The 16,127-nt window shown below is 43.5% G+C and overlaps 1 protein-coding gene across 7 annotated transcripts in view; it reads left to right on the forward strand.

The window, feature by feature from the left end:
* Nucleotides 1-16,127, forward strand: part of LTBP1 (latent transforming growth factor beta binding protein 1) — a 336,231-nt gene that overhangs the window by 58,031 nt on the left and 262,073 nt on the right. The window lies entirely within an intron of this gene.

The raw sequence follows: 16,127 nt of genomic DNA on the forward strand, positions 1-16,127 counted from the left end.
GGAATGCTATACATCAGAGTAAGAAAACTTTCTTTTCCAAGCAGGTTAGTTAGCGATACTAAGTTTTATTCCTCCCTGGATGTGTTTTCATAACCTTATTAATATTTTTGGTATTGTGTAGATGGACTGAAGGGAGAAGAAGCATAGGGAGATATCTGTTCATGTGGCTCATGTACCCTCCAGCAAAGGAGGTCTTATTAGTCAAATGTATTTAAGTTAATATCCATTTTGACTATTTACAGTCTCACTTACACATAAATTACAGCAATATAATCTATGTGAAATGAAACTTTATTCCAAAATTCATCTTAATTTATAGTAACAGAGAGGTAGCTGTGTTAGCCTGTACTTCAACAAAATGAAACAGCAGAAATCTAGCACTTTAAAGACTAACAAAGGCTATGTCTACACTAGCCAAAAACCTCGAAATGGCCATTTTGAAGTTTACTAGTGAAGCACTGAAATACATATTCAGCGCCTCGTTAGCATGTGGGTGGCCATGGCACTTCGAAATTGACGCGGCTAGTCCAGACGGGGCTCCTTTTCGAAAGGACCCCGCCTGCTTTGAAGTCCCCTTATTCCTATGAGCAGATGGGAATAAGGGGATTTCAAAGTAGGCAGGATCCTTTTGAAAAGGAGCCCCGTCTGGACGAGCCGCGTCAATTTCGAAGTGCCGCGGTTGCCCGCATGCTAACGAGGCACTGAATATGTATTTCAATGCTTCACTAGTAAACTTCGAAATGGCCATTTGCATGGCCATTTCGAAGTTCTTGGCTAGTGTAGACACGGCCAAAGTGATTTATTTGGTGATGACCTTTTGTGGGACAGACCCACTTCATCAGATCAATCTAATTTCCAGTACAGACTGACATAAGTACAGAGGACCAAAAAAAAAAAATTGCAATAAAAACTGATACAGGGGGACATTGATTTTCCTGCCTGAGATAATTACGAGCAGCAAAGGAAGGGAAGCAGTGCTTGTAATGCGTGAGGTAATTGATGTCTCTGTTCATACCACGTGTTCATTTTTTTGCTCCTCTGTGCTTATAAATGTCAGTCTGTATTGGAAATAAGATTGATCTGATGAAGTGGGTCTGTCCCACAAAAGCTCATTGTATTGATTTGTGCAATACTTAATTTTAATTTTGCAAAACTGCACATGTTGTAACAGTATTTACATTTATATTCAGTAATAGCTCAGTGGTGCCTCTGAGCATTACTGCAAAGCACCTCTGTCAAGGAACTTATAGTCAGAGAAGACAAAAAATGTTTTTAAAACGGGGCCAGGGAGAATTGGAAACTCTTAAGATACGTGCCATTTTTATGCTCGTTAATGTTGTTGTTTATAAATATTTAAAACGAGCTGATTATCTTCAGCTGTCATTCCACTTTCCTATCAATAGTAGTTTGATTTCTTACAGGTATCATGCATTAGCTTTGAGGAAGGATTTGTTTAGAAGCTGTAAACAAACGAAAGACTTCAGAGATTATGACTAGGAAGACTGAGGGTGTCAAAAGAGGTGAGGAGAAGGGGAGAGGACTTACTTGACTTAAACCTTTCTACTCTGCATGGAGCATAGGTCATTGGTAACTCTTCTCCACTTCACTCTGTCTAGAGACAAAACTTCTAGCTGACTCGGGGAGTTCTCCAGTTGTTGTCCTTCAGTCTCTGTAGATCTTCCCTACATTGTCCGAGGTCTTGCTCTTTTTTGTGTTTTTCTTGCAGGACTCATGTGAGAGCTCGATAGGCTATACTGGATGATGTTTTTCTGAGAGTGTGGCCTCATCATCCCCACTTTCTTTGGTTTGAACATCAAGTGGATTTTGCCCTGCTCTGTTCCAAAGCTCCTCATTTGTGACAAAGTTGCCATTTGATGTGAAGGATGTACCTCAAGCATCTGTTTATGAATGTAGCTTTTCATTTGAAGAGTTCATAGTATGCCAAATCTCGTATCCATACACGAGCACACTCTTCACATTTGTGTTGAAGATCTGCAGCTTCATCTTCACAGATATATTTGTGAACTCCATATGGAACTAAGAGTCTTGAACGCAGCTGTTGCTTTCTTTATCTGGGCATTGATATCCTTTTATTTTCCTCCATCTCTGACCATAATAGTCCCCAAGTAGGTGAACTGCTCCACATCCTCTAGGTCATCCCCTCCCAGCATGATGGTGGTGTTGTTGGACGGATCGATCTTCATTGTCTTGGGTTTTCCCCTATTAATGCTCAGTCCAGTCATTGTAGCAGTTTTGTCTAGTGTTGCTACCTTTTCTTTCATGCTTTCATGTTGGTATGAAAAGAGGGTGACGTAGTCAGCAAAATTTTTGTCCTCTAGCTGTTTGAAAAGTGTCTACTGAATGCCCCATTGATGGCCATCTGTTGTGCTGCTCATAATCCAATTCATTATGATCAAGAGCAGGAAAGGTGACAGTAGGCACCCTTGTCGCTCTCCTGTCAGTATGATGAAGGATGCTATCAGGACACCATTGTGAACAATTTTGGCATGTTGAGGGTTCATGCATTGAATGAATCAAGTTAATTTTTTTGGATGGGGTGCCGCGGTGTTGAAGCAGTTTCCACAAAGTATATCTATCAATGCTGCCAAGGGCTTTTTCGAAGTTTATGAAGGTTATGTACAGGGGAGAATTCCACTCAAGTGACTGTTCTATGATCACTCTGAGAGTCGCTATTTGGTCAGTACAAGATCTCTTCCTTCAGAAGCCAGCCTGTTCTTCCATGACCTGTCTATCAATTTCTGTCTTCACTCTCCAAGAGAACCCTTTTGAATACTTTTCTTGGGATAAACAGTAACAGAATGCCCCTCCAGTTCCTGCATTCCTTCAGGTTGCCTTTCTTTGGAAGCTTGGTAAAATAACCATGTTTTCAGTTTTGTGGGGTCACCTTAGTGTCCCAGATTTTCTCAAATAGAACCTACACCATGTTGACTGATGTGGTCACTACCTGCCTTGACTGCTTTTGTGGGGATGTTGTCTGGACCAGGTGCTTTTCTGCTCTTCAGATGGGCAATGGCTTTTCTGATTCCTTCTTTTGTAGGCCTGTTGCTGTTAATTTACGGAGGTATATTTGCAGGTGGTAACTCTGGAGGTTCCATGTGGGCAGGGCAATGCAGTAGCTCTCTAAAATCTTCCTCCCATCTAGTGAGGTGCTTGCTTGGCTCCATTCCTTGTCATGGTGAGGTAACTTGTGTATCTCAATGACCCAGAGAGCGATGCCAGTGGAAGCTACAGCTCCAGGAAGGGTCGACGAAACTGGACATGTCAAAGGGTAGAGACCAGACAGATTTGGAAGGGGAGAGGAGAGAAGTCATAATGCATGTTCGCCAAGTATGTGTCATGGTGGATTCCACTGTTAGGTACGTATGCACACAGTGTTGGATTTTTTTCAATAGCAGTGACAGTCACCGCTGAGCATGCACCCTACACCACCTAATGCTCCCTTAAAGAGGAAGAAAGTGTGGAGCAGCTGCCGTCCTGCCTCAGTTTCCTCTTCCTGTGTCTGGCAGCATAACTGAACCCTCCAAGTGTCAAACCTGGAATTTCTACTAAGCTTCAAATCATCCTTTCTTAACTACAAAATAGTTGATACCTACTCTGCCTGTGGGAGTCTCATCCTTGGTAAGTATTTGATGTGTAAATTCTTCTCAAGGACTTGCGAGTCAAGGGATGCACTTGTCAAGGAGAGATACTGAGTACAGGGAAAGAAGCTTCTATTCCAAATACTTCTTTAGCCCAAAGAAGAAAGGAGTGTGTTCAGGGGTGGGAGGAGGAGGAGAGGTGGGGTGTTCCTATGCCGTATCGTAGTTCTTAGGAGACTGAACAAATACATACTCTGCTTTAGAAAAGGATTCCATCGTTTCACCTCCACAGGATGAAGACTGGTTCATGGCTGTTCATTAATGAGATGCATACTTCTGTGTAAACAACTACTCAGTCTACTGGAACCACTTGGGAGTTCAAGACGGGGTCAGTCTGTTACCACTAAAATATACTTTCACTGTCTATAATTCTGTTGGCCTTTCTGAAATGCCTAACAGTGATGATAACCTACCTATGAGGCTAGGGCATTCACATTTGCCCCTACTTAGTTGCCTGCTCCTACCTGGATGCTGTTGAATTCTGGACTTGGTGCCCTCAGACCAAGGTGATCTCTGTTCACCCTTCATCTTCTGGAAGTCAGCAGCAGCCTTAGTGGGTTTCCTGTGTGCAATCAGTGACCATTTGCAAATGAGTACTGCACACATCCATTATAGAACTGATGTTCCATCATTTGTGAGGACAAAGTCAAGTGTCAGATCTACTGTTCCAGAGGAGGCCTGTTACCAGATGTTTTCCTTTTGCAGTGGAACAGAGACCTGCTCTCTGCCTTTCTACCAGTTCTCCTAATTCCCAGGATAATTTGCAAGATCAGGAGAGAGACAGCCATGATCATTCTCATAGCTTTGGCTGAGACAGTTTTGATCAACAGACCTGCTGCAGATGTCCAATCAGCTTCTTATTCAACTCCCAAACTAACTAACCTCTGTTATGCACCATTCCTGCAGGCCTGCTGATTGAGATGGGATGGACCTATGGGACAACTGCCCAGGGCCTGGCAATTCAAAAGGGCCTGGGGCTCCTGGCCACTGCCACTTCTGTTGCAGCAATGGCAGTGGCTGGAGTCATGGGCCCTTTACATTCTCACTAGAGCACTGTCTGGTGTGCTAAGGGCTAGCTTGCGGGGGGGTGGAGGCCATGGCATGGTTCACTCTGGGTGGTGCTGAAGGCTGGCTGCCCCAATGCTGCCCCTTCCAGCCAAGGGGCCCCACCTCTTCCTGGACTACAGAACCAGACCCTCCTCCAACTTTGCTCAGGGGGCCTGGCAAGGCTGTTGGACCCCTACCATCCAATACCATGGCTAGAAACTGCTTCCAACACAGCCAACAAATACTTTTTCCAGAGAAGAAAAACATCATTCTTCTGGATGTACTCATTTGAATGGAAGAAGTTCTTAATATGGGCATTTACAAGGTGTAGGCTTTGCTATTGATGGTCCGAGAGTTTTAGTTACTGCTAAAACAAGATAAGCTGAAAAACAGACTGAATAAGGTCCATTCCACAGCAGTGTCATTTTTCATCCATCTATACTGCCATGTTTGACTACTTCTGTCTCCATGTTCCTTATACGATATAGGCCTTCTAGGAAGTATACAGATGCCACACTTCCTGTACATTCACAGAGAGGTAGCCATGTTAGTCTGTATCTTCACAAAGCAAAAAAGCAGTCTTGTATCACTTTAAACAATATAATTGGTTTGTTTCATGAAGAAGTGGGTTTGTCCCTTGAAATCACATCACCTAATAGAGTAAACCCTTGAGTTACACAGGGGTGCATTTCTGCAACTCCTCCATAACTCGAATTTTCTTGCAAGTCGAGGGGAGACGGGAACCAGACTGCAGCCTGGTTCCTGGTTCCCTTGGGCTTGCAGTAGCCAGGAAACTGACCAGCCCACTCCTAGAGTGTAAAGGAGGTGGGAACCAGGAGGGAGCCTGGTTCCTGTCTCCCTGATGCTTGCAGGACCCAAATACCTGACCAGCTGGTCAGTTTCCCGGGTTCCGCAAGCAGTAGGGAGCTGGGAAACAGCCAATGGCCTGGGTCCCAACTCCCATCTGCTTGCAGAGAGTGGAAACAGACCAGGACAGCAACCTTGGTCAGTTTTCTGGCTCTGGACATTGGATGGGAGCCAGGAACTAGCAGCAACCTGGCTCCCAGCTCCCCTCCACTCCTTGGATCCAGGAAACTGCCCAGGGCTACTGCCATGCTTAGTTTCCCAGCTCTGCAAGTGGATGGGAACCGGGAGCCAGGCTGCTGCCTGGTTCCCAGCTCCCCACCACTCTGGGAACCGGGAAACTGCTCCTGTCAGGAGCAGCAGCCTGACTCTCAGCTGTGCCCCTGACAGGAGCCTCAGCAGCCTGACTTGTGGCTACCACCCGTGGCAGGAATGGTTTCCTGCTCCTGTCAGGGGCAGCAGTCGTGTTAACCTGAGACACGTGCAACTTGGTTGCGCATATCTCAATGGTTTATGGTAAATTATATTGTTAGTCTTTAAAGTGCTACTGCTTTAAAGGACTGCGTTTTTGGTTCCTGTACATGGTGTACAATATTTTGGTTTTCTGGTACACACTTCATACTGGGGCAGAAGCAAGCCCATGAAAGAGCGGTTGCAGGCTGCAGCTACAAAGAGAGGTAGATTGTTGTCTGTTATGCTCATAACAAAATATTTACTTGGACAGTGATCAGCTTTGTCAACGTGTGCTACATTTGCAGCACCATAGTGCTGAGTGCGAAGATGCCATGTATTCTCCTATGGGCATAGGTACTCTACCTCCCCAGGAAATGTCAGCTATGTTGATAGGAGAAGCCCTCCTATCAACATAGCACTCCTTTATATTGAGGGGTTAGGTCAGCCTAACTTTACCACATGGGGGGATTTTCTGTAGCCCTGAGCAACATACTTATAATGGCATGAATTCACAGTGTAGACCAGGAGATAGCTAGAAGTGAAAGACACACCAGAGGTAAAACTGAAATGGCTGCTACAGAGCCCATGTGTCATATAATATGTCAGTTGGCTTGTCTGCAGGTCTAAAGGCCGTCAAGAGCCGCATGTAGGCCTCAGAGTGCAAGAGTGGAAACTTCCATTCCTGTAGTACAACCAGTTCCCATCCCTATATTATAGTCTTAAACATAAAACATAAACACCAGATAGCCATATCAGCCCTGATACCTTCATTTGACCTAGGAATTAGAAGACAGGATAATCTTGGTTTCAGCCTCGTGAGAATGTTAAAAGTGGAGACATGCATCTGACAAAGGGGGTCTTTGCCCATGAAAGCTTATGCTCCAAAAAATCTGTTAGTCTGTAATGTGCTACAGGACTTCTCATTGTTCATGTTAATATGGAATATTAAAACTCTGATTAAAGACCAGATTGTCCTGGGATATACCAATATAGGCATCTGTAAATGGTTACCAAGGAAGATTGGTCTAACACTAGAAAGGGCAGTCAGTTTATTCCATTCAGGAAAAAAAAAAACAAAGAAACCCACCTCCTCCCCCCCGCACAAATAACAAGCCTAGAGAATGGTATGGAGCATTTGACTGTGAGTATGAGAGCTAACCCAGCAATGGAAAAATTAAGAAATTAAATTGGCCTAAGACCAAAACATGGAAAGCAGGAAACAATTCCAGGAATGTGGCAACCATCATGAATTTAGGAAATGCCCTGCATTCAGTCAGATATGTGGAAATGGTTATAAATCCAACCATTATGCTCGATGGTGCAGAGAAAGAGAAAGTAGATGTAGTTTAGTGCAGAAAGATTTCCTCAAGTGAAAAGTAAGAGCTGTTTTTAAATATAATAATGTAAGAGGTTGAAAATGAAGGATTGACTAATTAAATGATGAACAAATGATATGTATGTGTATATATAGATATAGACATCCAAGATAGACACTGGAGCACAAGTAAGCATGATAGCAGACACTGAAATAGAGAAATGTGAAGAGTACAAAGCAGAAGAGTAGTAAGTGTCCATGAATGATTATAATGGAGCAACAATTCACCTACAGTTGAATAAAAAGGGAAATTGTTCATATAAGAGTTTGCCATGTTACACAGAGGCAATCAACTAGTTTTGGGTTTAAAAGTTTCTGGTGCTTAGAGGATTTATACCAGATGTAGTCAGAAAGACAACACAGAACCAGGTATGAAAGTATTAATGGCACCACAGGAAGATGTAATCACAGGAAATAGGCACCTCCCAGTAATGTGTCAGATGCAGTTAAGAGAAGATACAGAATCTCTAGTTCACACAATACACAAATCTTCAAAAACCTTAAGGAAGAGCTAGAACAACTGCAAAACATGACAGAAAATGGTATAATTCAGGGAACAGAAGAAACTAGTTAAGTGAGTTTGCTCCTCAATAATTATAGAGGAGAAAATGAGGAGGCTCTGTATATGAATCCTGTGGAGCTAAACAAGAAGGCTGTTTCTACATGTGCCACTTTTTCTGAAAGTGGTATACTAATAAACAGCCCAAAAATGCTAATGAGGCATGGATGTAAATTTCCAGTGCCTCTTTAGCATACGGTCACATGATCTGGAGTCCGGAAGAAGTTCTTCTGGACTCCAAAACAGCGTGTAGAGGTGCGGCCCCTGGTGGATCTCCTGCAAGGAAGTCTGAATCTCCTGAATCAGGAAGAAGGGGCTTCTGAAAGGAGGACTTCATTCTGTGAGATTCCCCTGGGGCTGTGCCTCTACATGCTGTTTTGGAATCCAGAAGAGCTTCTTCCAGACTCCAGATCATGTAACCATATGCCAATGAGACGCCAGAAATTTACATCCGTGCCTCATTAGCATTTTTTGTGCCATTTGTTAGCATGCCACTTTAAAGTGGCATTTGTAGAAATGGTTGAAGAGAACACTTCCATTTCCTCACAAAATTGTGAAGAGTTGTCTGATGTGGCACAAGCAAATTTCTTCAGTAAATTAGATGTCAGCTGGATTTTGGCAATCCTCTGGGACATTTTGTGCTGTAAGATCTGCCCTTTCAGTGCACCATTTGGCTAATATTTGTACCTAAGACTGCTTTTTGGAGTGGATGACTCCAAAAATATTTCACTAGACGATGCTGTACCACCCTACCATGTGTGAAAGTGTACTTTGATGACATAATAATTTAGGAGCAATGCTGCCACTGGACATTTCAGAAAGACAAGCTGAATGAGTTTATATATTTTATTGGACCAGCTTTTTTCTGAGCTCTGTTTAGTTGGAAAGCTTGTCTCTTTCACCAGCAGAAGTTGGTCCAGTACAAAATATTACCTCACCCACCTTGTTTCACTAATATCTTGAGCACAACATAGCTACAACACTGCAAATGTTGAGCATTTGGAAAGACTTAAAATGAAAAAAGTCAAATGTCAAGTTCAAAATAACATAACTGACATAAAGACCCCCAACAGTCTCTTACCCAGTGAATCAAAGATTTATGTAAAAATAAACGTGGAGACCTGAAGACAAAAAGGGAATTCAAAGACTGTGAGTATGTTAAATTTTGTCAGCAAATTCTTATTTGACTATTCAGTTCTTACAGCTTACCTAAGACATTGAATGGGAATGTTTGCCAGGTCTTGAAGGAGAATTCAGTAATTTAAACACAGATTTATTGGCTTCAGTGCTCCAAGTTTTGCACTGCTGAAAGACATAAAACTCTCCACAGCTGCCTCCAAAGGAATGTTAGAAATAGTACTATTACAGTATCATGGAACTAATTAGCTGTCTGTGTTGTATGCATATAGCATTGTGACAGCTGTAGAGAATATGTATATACTAATTGTAAAAGCAACTCTAGGGGTGCATTTCCACTAGGAACTAACTTTGAAGTTAGGCATGACTTCGAAGTAGCCTGTAGAGAGTCAACACATGTTTTCCCTTACTTCGAAGTTTCCCAGCTTCGAAGTCCTACTCCATTCCTGGGAATGGAGTAGTGTCCTACTTCAAAGTTTGGCTGTGTAGAGATGCTCAACTTCGAAGTAAGCAACTCTGAAGTTATTTTTGTAGTGTAGACATGGCCTAGGTCTGGCATATGGGTATATAATATTTCACAATTTCTGATTGTAGTTTCAGTGCAAAAACTGATTACAAACCACTGATTACAATGCACAAAAAGGGACTTGGAGAACCACACCAAGGATGTCAAAACATCTTGATAAATACAGATGTATGATGAGAACCTGGAGTGCCTACCTGTATGTCACTTAGCAATGGTAGACACACACTTAAGAGCATGTGCTCCATTTGACAATGTCCAGCTTAGCATCTGGAGCAAGCAATGAACCTATATGTGAAATATGAGAAAGCTGTTGTGCAGAATCTCTAGGCATTTGGCGTGAATTGGAGGCAGAAGCAGCTAAAGATGAAAAGCCACAAGCAATGATGAAAGTGATAAGTAAAGGTGAAAAAAATTCCCACTATAAAAATGAATTTGCAGTGTTCTCAGGTGCTCTCCTGAAGGGACCAAGATCATGGTTCCCACAGTGATATGAAGGAAAACAGAAGAGGTTTAAGAGGAGGACCAAGGAATGACCAAATAAGGTCACAGATAAATACTAGTACAGTAGGGTCTCAACATTCATGAGGCTTCTGTGTTGAGAACCCTCACCAATGTTGAATTTTGTGAATATGGCAGCCTGCCCCAGGGAAGTGGTGGTTGCTGGTGCTCCTGCCCAGGGCCCCCAGGAAGTGGTGGCTGCTGTCCAGAGCCCCAGGGGAAGTGGTGGCTGCTGGTGCTCCATGCCCAGAGCCTCAGGGAAGTGGCAGCTGCAGGCGCTGCTGCATGGAGCCCCAGGGGAAGCGGTGGCTGCTGGTGCTCTGTGTCCAGAGCCTCAGGGAAGTGGCAGCTGCTGGCACTCCTGCCTGGAGTCCCAGGGGAAGTGGCGGCTGCTGACGCTCCTGCCAGAGCCACAGGGAAGTGGCAGCTGCTGGTGCTCCTGCCTGGAGCCCCAGGGGAATCAACGGCTGCTGGCACTCCTGCCCAGAGCCCCGGAAAAGCAGCAGCTGCCAGCACTCCTGCCTGGAGCCCTGGGGAAGCGGTGGCTGCCAGCGCTCCTACCCGGAGGCCAGAGGGAAGCAGCAGCTGCTGGCATTCCTGCCTGGAGCCCCAGAGAAGAGACAGCTGCCAGTGCTCCTGTCCAGAGCCCCAAGAGAAGCAACGGCTGCCAACTCTCCTACCTGGGGACCAAGGGGAAGTGGCCAGTCAGTGGCTTGCCAATAATTGAATTTGTGAGATGCTACTATAGTGAAGAAATGTTGAGGAGTTGTGGAATGTGTCAGAAGACCGGAGTTTCCCAGCAGAAAGAACTATTGAAATTGCATAAAAAGTTGTAGCTCCATGAGACAAAGTAGGAGTTGACATATTTAACCTGGTTATAATGGACGTCCTTACCACTTTCCCAGAAATAGTCCTCTTTGAAGATACCACAGCAGCAACAGTTGTGGGCACATTAAATTTGCATCGGCATGCCATGGGATTCCAAAATCAGTAATAATGGACAACACACCACAGTTCATAAATAGCGAATTCCTGGACTTTCCCAAAATGTATAACAATCATTATGACATCTAGTCCTAGCTATCCTCAAGTCAATGGATTAATTGAAAGCATTGTATGTATAATAAAGAACTTTTTTATAGAAGCAATACAGGATCAATCTTTAACACTACCCAGTTATAGAGCTACATCACTGAAATGTGGAAATTCATCTGCTGAACTCTGCAACAGATATATAAATACTTGATTGCCAGATGTGGGACAAAAGAAAAGGAAGTGTAATAGAGAGGAAATAAATGGTAAAGTACAGTCAATGAAAAAGTAAGGTCCCTCCCAAGTCTTTATTAAAAAACAAAGACTTGGTGAAAATTTGGCAAGATAGACGCTGCTCATTCAAAGCTACAGTGATCATCTTGCTCATATTCAGTGATCTCAGATGATAGTAAAATTTTCTGAAGGAATTGTAGTCGTCTGACAACTCGGGCAATACTAATGAAGTGTGAGAGCAGATGTGCAAGGTGAAGAGATACACAAATTGATCTTATTGACTGAGAGACTTTGTCAGTTAGGCCAAGGGCTTGTCTAAAGAGGGTTTGCAATACAAAGGATTGGTAAGATTGCAGAAACATTGTGAAGACTGATCAAGACATGTTGTGTTTAGGTAACTTGAAGTTAAGTCAATTGTTGTAGCTTTAGCTTGATAATGATTTACTTCAGTAAAGGGATCTGAAAAAGGGAAAATGTGGTACAGGTTAAACCTCTCCAGACTGGTACTTCCTGATCCAGCAACATTCATGGTCTGGGAGGATGTTGGAGGGCTGGTGACTGGGAGCTTGATCAGGTCAAGGTCAAGGGAGCCAGTGGCTTAGCACCTGGCAGGGCCAGCAGCAGAGGGGCTGACAGCTCTGTTGGGGCTGGTGGCCAGGAGCTGGGTGTGCCAGCAAGGTGGGGCAGGGCCAGGAGCCCAGCTCAGCAATGGGTCGTGGGGTTGGGAGCCTGGTGTGGCAGCGAGGCCAGGAGCCTGATATGGTGGAAGCAGGGCCAGCAGATGGGAGCAAAGCAGGCTGGCCCAGCCTGCGGTGTGGTGTAGCCTATGGTCCAGGGCCCTGCTGTGGCTCATGGCCCAGATCCTATCTGGGACAGGGGAAAGGGGGAACTGTCTGGGAGGCCAGCACCTGAGCCAGGATTTGATCCCATGGCGGTGAGAGGTTGGGGAAAAATTGACCTCCGCTGGTCTGACAAACTCCCTTGTCTGGGAGCCAAAACAGGGAGGTCCAATTTGTATGTAAGTCTTCCACGAAATTTGGAGGTGGCTACTTTTTGTTTGTTCTTTATGTAGTATTTTTGGTTTTCTGGGAAACATTTCTTACTGGGGCAGAAATAAAGACCACCGGGACAGGAGATATTTGCACTACTCAGACTATTAAAATTATGTACATAGTTCTGTTAATAATAAATGATTTAGTCTATTTCAGTTTAAAGTTGGTTTTCCCAGAGGCTATCACATCAGCCAAGAGGGTGTGAGATTTTCAGGCACTTAGGGCCGACCTATGCATGTGAGATTTCCAAGGGACAAAGTAGTTCCCCAACCTCATCTGAAGTTCATTCCTATTTTTATCTAAACAGATAAATCAACCTATTAGTTTTCTTCTCAAACCCACGTAAAGTAAAGTGAGCAGATAAATTACACATATTAGACGTAGCCAAGATTTTGGTTTTGGCTTAATATAATAAAGCATTCAGGCTCTTGCACTATTTGTTTATTGCCATTGCTAGGTGTTGTAGAGGTCAAGCAATTTTGTCATAAAGATTTTCAAAGTAGCTAAGCGAGTGTGCCCTGCTGTGTTGCCAGCTGCCTGCTTTAATTCTCCCACTGAACTTTAGTAGGGTACATGTGACATCCTCTACCCACATCAGGAATATTTCATTATCAGAGATTTGCAAAGTGTTGGTGTGGAGTAACCCATTGATTTTTAACAAACACTTTGTCTGGGATTGTGGGTGATATAATTGGGTTGATGAAATGGTGTAGACAGAAGGAACAATTTTGTAGTATACGAAATCAATGTGGTTGTGAGACTCTGCACAGGTGTGCAGCTGTATAGGAGGAGTAAAAGTCGATTGGGAAGGTAAGCCAGGGTTAGGAAATGGAGAGACATCCATTTCTGGTGAGAAAGAGGGGCAAAAGTTTTGAAGGTGGAAGAAAGGGGCTGGAGAAAATTTACATTATAATCCAAAGACCAGTCTGAAGAGAGACTAGAGTAGAGCAATGGTGGGCAATTGGTGGCTCCCAGACTACATGCCATGCTGTAGGCTTCTATATGTATACCTCAAGACATTTTGTTTACCATTGTTTTCATGCAGGGTTGCCAGATTCCATTGTTTTTCATCAGCATAGTTTTCTGCCACCCTGGCTTCTGGTATTGCTTAAGTGACTCTCACATAGAGCAAGGGTATGTGAAGTGAGGAGCCTGCCGCCTGCACACAACACTGACTGTGAGAGTCGTGCACTCCCTCTGTGTCCAACCAAAGTGCTGCTATGGTTCATCCAGCACATCCTGCATATTTTAGGTATAGAAGTGCAGTGAGCAAAACTACGCTATCCTGGGAGATTCTTGGTTTCTAGAATCTTGCAGTCCACTGAGATGGAGGGCCACTCGTGGAAAACTTACTAGCTTACATTACCCATTGCTGGAGTAGAGGCAGCTGAAAGCATTGGGGAAGTTTTTGACAACCGTGAAAGGGTTGGCAGTAGCACAGATGGAATGGGCAATACTGAAGTTAATTAAGGTTGGTTCAGAGTGGGGATGGTGGAAATTGAGAAATCACTGAAGCAGTGTACTGTAGATCCCTGACTTATGCAGTGGTTGTGTTCTTGCACAACCCTGTATGTCAAATTTCAAATAACTCGGGGGAGCTAAGAAACTGACCAGAGCAGCTGCATTGGTCAGTTCTCTGGCTCCCCTGAGTGTCAGACAGCCAGGAGCTAGTGCCCCACCACTGAGTCATGTTAGCTCAAGACTCATGCAACTTGAGTGTGTGTATCCCGGGGTTCTACTGTATAATGAAGATAGCATATGGGAAGCGGGGTTTCAAAACGTGAGAGCAAGTAGGCAGATGTCTAGAATGTCAGATGAGACTAAAATGGGGGCCGAAGCTGTGGAGGCTTAGAGTGGGATCTTGTAAAGAAGGAGAAGTGAGAGCTAGGAACAAAAGTTCAAGTGGGATAAGGTTAGAGAAAAATCATGGTACATGGGCTGGAGAGGAGAAAAAAAGTTCAATGGAGGAGAATGAGACCCAGGAAGTGAAGAGTCAAGCAGAAGCCCTGTGTGCCCATTATGTGCTCTTGCAGATGATTTGGGATTGGATGCACATGAGAAAAAGATAGTATTTTATAAGCAAATAGATGCAAAGCAGTCTCATGGAGGAGGGAAAACTAGGTTTTCATGAGTGCTGCAGTTGGAGGGAATGGGAGATGTTACAGGAGCAACAAGGTGGGATAGGTGAGATACTAGAGGGGCGGAGGAAGCAAATGGGAAGAGTATGATAGATGGAGAGGATGGGAATGTAGGGGTTAGGGCACAGATGCATTTTACGCTGTTATTTTTAGAAACATCTAGCAACATCAGTTACCCTCTCTTAGGCTTGGAATTAACACCCTACTCCGTGTCTACTTCCTCCACTTTTAAAATGTGCTTGTGTTCTGTATTTGTACAGTGCCTAACACAATGTGGGCCTGGGTCTGTGACTAGAGCCCCAAGGTTCTACACAGTGCTTATTTTGTTTAAAAAAATCGGGGCGGGGGGAGACAGTACTCAGCTGGCTTCCTGCCCTTCCCCTGCCACAGCCAATCCCATGGCTGAAGCTACTGAGATGCTGGTACTGAGTACCAGCAAATACTGGCACAGGAAAGTACTGGTTCTACAGAAATACAAATAATAATGTTATAATGAGAGCTACTGGTGACTGCATGGATTACAAACCTCTTTGAAAGTGCGTGGAAACACACCCTTAAATTCATCTAATTGATGGGATAAGTTAATTAGAACTTGTCCCATTAAATAAAAATATTTGTGCTTTTACCAGGGAGTTTTTGACTGAATGGGTGTAGGTGTTTCCTGAGTATTAGGTGTATGTGGTGGTGTTATAGTGGAGGGGTGAGGGACAACAGAAAACAGAGATGCTCATGAGGAAAAAAGCTGAGTTGTAGCCTGCAAACATGATGTGACCATGGTAATACCTAGAGTAAGATTCTAGCTCTGATGCTTGCTAATGCATCCTGGGGCTGCAAGCAAAGAAGCTATTCCATTTTCTGATTGTTGCAGCCTTCAGAGGAGAAGGTCTTTGTACATTCCTTGCAAATAAAGAAGTTGGCAGCAAAGAATTTACCAGACATGATGATCAATTTCTTCTTCCAACTAGGGCATTTCTAAGGTCCAGAACTTTGACTGGTTGCTTGGGTCTAAAAGGGGTAACAATAATCATAATAAAATCTCTCTTTCAAAATGCATTTAAACTGGAAAGATTTTCACTGTTAACCCATAATAAAAAGGAAGGCTCACTGAAAAAATTTTTTTTTTCCATTTTGTCATGAGATTAATCATCATGGGCCAAATTTAGATCTGGTATAAATAGAGAGGTCCATGAAAGAGGATACAAATTTGTAAGTTATTGTAAACCTAAATACTTTAAGCTAATCAAGCTTGCAATAGAAGAAATTTCTCTAATGAGCAAACTGTTTCATTATGTTTACTGTAGGATTTCTTGTATCTTCAGTGGAATGGCCTAGATGCAGAGAATGGCTTAGATGTACTACTACTTGTCTGAGCCATTCTGGAAATTTGTTATTTTAATAACATTGAGTTCTGACTTAGATCTCTGAAGAGAGATTTCCCCACACTCCCACACCTATATATGGTTTTGGTTACCTGTTAGATGATGTCAGTACTCATTAGGAATATGATAAGACAGTCTGCACAAACTGAATATATCCCTGTTGTATGAAGAGTG

This window comes from Carettochelys insculpta, chromosome 3 (assembly GCF_033958435.1).
Source record: "Carettochelys insculpta isolate YL-2023 chromosome 3, ASM3395843v1, whole genome shotgun sequence".
NCBI lineage: Eukaryota > Metazoa > Chordata > Testudines > Carettochelyidae > Carettochelys > Carettochelys insculpta.